The sequence below is a fragment of the Ixodes scapularis genome, unplaced genomic scaffold (genome assembly GCF_016920785.2).
Source record: "Ixodes scapularis isolate PalLabHiFi unplaced genomic scaffold, ASM1692078v2 PGA_scaffold8__174_contigs__length_109621045, whole genome shotgun sequence".
In the NCBI taxonomy this organism is placed as follows: Eukaryota; Metazoa; Arthropoda; class Arachnida; order Ixodida; family Ixodidae; genus Ixodes; species Ixodes scapularis.
In genome coordinates, this window is record NW_024609883.1 from 28,572,308 (window position 1) to 28,576,792 (window position 4,485).

Genomic DNA, 4,485 nt, shown 5'->3' on the forward strand with positions numbered 1-4,485 from the left:
CTCGCTCTGGCGGAAGCAGCACTTCTTCTCGTTCAAAGTGATGCCTGCGCGGGATAGTCGCATCAGGACTTGCTGCAGGCGGGAGTCGTGTTCTTCGAGAGTGCGTCCGAAGACAAGTATGTCGTCTATCATGCACACAGTGCCTTCCAGGCCTTCCAAAATCCTGGACATCTGCTTCTGGAAAAATTCGGGCGCAGAGGTGATGCCGAAGGGCATCCGACGGAAGCAGTAGCGTCCGAGAGGTGTGATAAATGTGGTGAGTTCTTGAGATTCTTCCGCCAACTTCACCTGGTAGAAGCATGATTTAGCATCCAACTTGGAGAACACCGTTGCGTCTCCCAGCAGGCCCAGGACCTGGTCGACCGTGGGAAGGATATGGCGTTCTCGCAGGACCACCCGGTTTAACTTCGTAAGGTCCACGCACAGCCTGTGGCCCCCAGTGGCTTTGGGGACGACCACCAGTCCGGCGCACCATGGCGTTGGCGTGTCAACTCGGCGAATGACACCTTCTTGTTCCATCTTCTGCAGTTCCTTGCGGACGACTTCCCGCAACGGAATGGGGATGCGCCTTGCCACGCTAAGAGAAAATGGAACAGCGTCTGGCTGGAGGCGGATCTTGTATTCTTCAGAGAGAGATCCGAGGCCATTAAACAGCTTGTCACAAGTCTGAGAAGAGACTTTGACGGTAGGAGGGTCCTTTTCTTTCGATGAGACGCCGTCAACGAATTTGACGACTTGAAGTGCCTGAATGGCTGGAAAGCCCAAAAGAGGCACGGAGAGGGATTTTACCACATATAGTCTTTGCTGGGTTGACTTGCCTCTCCACAGCAAAGTGGCCATGAAGGACCCAAGAACGTTGAGTGGCTGCTGCCCTGGCCCGAAGAGAGTGTCGTCCACCTTGTCGAGGGACGGCGGCAGGTTGGGGAAGGTGTTCGAGACTGCTGAAACTTCGGCTCCCGAGTCAACCTTGAACACTTCCGTGTAGTCGTTGACAGTTACTTCCACGAACTTGCCTTGGTCGGAGTTGCGAACGGCGTACAAACCCAGCTCTGCCACCTGGGTCGACCGTTTCTTCCGGGAACGGCAGACGTCCGCGAAATGGCCTTTTTTCTTGCAGCGGTTGCACAACGAGTTGCGGGCGGGGCATTCCGAGCGAGCGTGTGAAGCGCGGCCGCAGTAGCCGCATGAGCTAGAGCTTGAGGTGCGCTTGTCGCGTGCTGAACTGTACTTGACGCGTCCCGCTTGTGGCTGCCGAGACTTGGCAGCGTCAAGGCTCACCGGTCGAGACTGCGTGTCGTGGCCTGCGAGCTGGTCTTTTTGCTTTTGGGCGTCTTCTGCTTGTCTCGCCTGCACCCATGCTTCTTTGAGGGTTAACTTGGGGTTGCGGCAGAGCTGGTCGGCGAGGCGAGCGCCGCGTAAGCCTACGATGAAGCGGTCGCGGACAAGGCGTTCCACGACCTCGGGTGACGGGTAGTTGCATCTCTTGCAGAGCTTGCAGAGTTCCGCATAGTAGTTGTCCACCGTTTCCCCCGGCTGCTGGACTCGCCGGTGAAACTGCGCCGACTCGTACACCTCGTTGAGGGGGTGAACGAAATGGGCCGTAAACTTCTCTACGACCACGTTGTAGTCAGTAGGAGCGTCGCCGAGGCCGAACGTCGCAAGAAGAGGACGAGCTTCCGGCCCCATGCAATAAAGAAGTGTGCGGACCTGAACTTCTCCCGACGCCTGTCGAAGACCGGAAGCGAAGGCGTAGTCCTCGAAAAGGCTTAGCCACGTCGGCCAGGAACCGGCGTTCTCGAAGTCGAAGCGGTCGGGCTGATGCAGAGAAAGACCTTGCGCCGTTTCCTTCGTCGTCAGGCATGGCAGCGAGCAGGACGGCAGCGAGCGGGAACACGGCGGTCGAAAGCCGGGCGACGGGCGAGCGAACTACGCAGTTACGGCGGAGACGATTCATGCGGAGGCGAGGCCTACGTCGTTAGGCATAAGGTTTGGCACTTCTGACACCATGTGGAGGCCATGCCGGGCCAGAAGAAGGTTCGTGCGAACTCTCTCGTGCCAGAACAACAAGTGACTTTTATTCTGTCAAAAATAACACACGAAGCTATGGTGCCTGGAACGCGTCTCCGACTGGTGTGTTTACCGCGGCCAAAAAAGTGGTCCCTCGATTTCCGCCTGATGACGTCATAAAAGTGTCATGTTGTCGCCGGTCGCGACCCTGGCGGCGTCCCAACAGTTGTGGTGTATGTGGCAGATGCCTGTTCTGCTGCAGGTCGCTTTCCACTGTGACAGTTCACGGAAGCTAGGGCAGCCGGAGTTGGGACGCCTAAAGGGACTCCGTGACGACAGCGACACACGCGTTCGCTCGTGCTTTTCGCCAGCATTTCTACGGCCAACCACCAGGATCGCGACAGGCAACAGCATGACATTCGCGTCATTTGTTGCCACATCGGGACCACTTTTGATGTGTGGGCGGGATAGGGCGGTAAACACACCAGTCGAAGACGCAATCGAGGCACCATAACGAAGCCGCCCCCGCGGTGGCACAGGGTTGCCTGCGGCAATCACGTACGCGAGGGTTGCGCCCTCTGGTTGGTAGAAGATTTTGGTAGAAGATTTTAATAAATTCTTTGCTACGTTCTCTGGAGTAGCCCGTGACACTTCTCTATTTGCAACATGTGCTTCAGATTCAAACTCCGCCTCGGCTTTCCTTCCCCAAATGACCGAGCCTGACCTTCGATCCCAGCTTTTCAGCTTCAAGGCAAACAAGGCGCCTGGTGTAGATCGCATCAGTGCGGAGGATCTAAAGAGGAATTATGATTCCATAAAACATGTGGTCCTCTATATGCTAAATGGTTTTATTTCTTCCGGATCAATCCCCGACACTTTGAAGAGCGCACTAGTGAAGCCTCTGTTTAAAGGAGGAGAACGCAACAAACTTGACAACTATCGCCCAATTTCAATTTTACCTTGCAAAATAAAAATATTGGAAAAACATATTCTCGAAACTATGACGGCATTCCTTGATAGGTTTGACGATATTTCGCCTAGACAATGTGGCTTCGTTAGTGGGCGTGGCACCCAACCGCTGTTAGAGAACTTCACAGATGAATTGCATCTCGCTTTCGAGAAGAATCAAGTCGCCTGCGCGCTCTTTATTGATGTTTTCAAGGCATTTGATACTGTAAGTCATAGCATTCTGCTGAAAAAATTATCCAACCTTGGATTCCGCGGTCCTTTCTTTTCTTTACTACAAATTTTTTAACTGGTCGGACACAAGTAGTTTCTATAGCCAATAACCGAAGCTACAAAATTGACTTAAAGGCCGGGGTTCCACAAGGATCTGTTTTATCGCCTCTCCTTTTCAACATCTTTGTTAATGACATGTCCAAAGCAATCTTCGGTTGTAGCCTTTTCCAATACGCGGATGACACGGTTTTGCTCTCGGTCCACCTTAATCCGGCTACTGCAATCACTTCGCTGCAAAACGACACTTTCCGTTTACACGACTGGTTTGAAGCTAATTGTCTAACGATAAATGTATCAAAAACCAAGCTTGCCTGTTTTCATAATCCCCTTAAAATTCTAACGTCCAACCATCCGCTTTTCATGCACACGTCTTGGTGTATTTCTTGCAACTGCAGTCCTGTAACTTACGTTGATAGGGTTAAACATCTTGGGATAGAATTTGATAGTGATTTGTCATGGAACAGTCATCCCTCACAGCTTTGCAGGAGACTGCGGAGTGTGTCCTGTTTGCTGTACAATACACGATCCTTAATACCTGCTACGACAAAAAAAACAATAGCTCAAGCATTAGTATACGGAATTCCGCGGTATGGTATAACAATTTTTGGACATAGCTCTGAAGTCTGGTTCAAAAAATTAGATACAATTTTAAAAGGCATTTTAGGAGCATTGTCTATGGACCAGCGTTGCAAACCGAAGAGGAAAAACTCGCCAACTTAGGTTTGCCCTTCTTCGGGGCTTTTTTGGTTCAGACTGTAGTCCTCAAGCACTTTTGGAACGATATATATAAGATACCCCATGTGGTTACTAGATCACTTAGACACACAGAACGATTTAAGGTACCTTTTGTCACAACAAAATATGGGAAGAAGGTTCGGGCCTTCTATGTACCAGCGATTTTCAACAGCCTACCAGACGACGTTTATAATGCGGACTCCCTGAAGAAACTAAAACGAGCACTTCAAGATCTCAGCAAAACATCATGAATTTGTGTGTCTGTGTGTGTGCGTGACCCTGTGTGTGTTTTGCGTGAACGCTAACAAACGTGATCTTTTTTCTCTCTTTTCTTTCTTTAATTATCATCGTCAGTACCATAGCGTGGTAACAGTGCTTGAGTCGGGAACTACAAATCAGAGGGACATTTTGTACTCATGAAGTGGAGGGTGCTGTCCCACAAGTCATTCAACTGGCTTTGACAGACCCGTATTTCGACCAAGTATGATACATGCAAAAAAATAA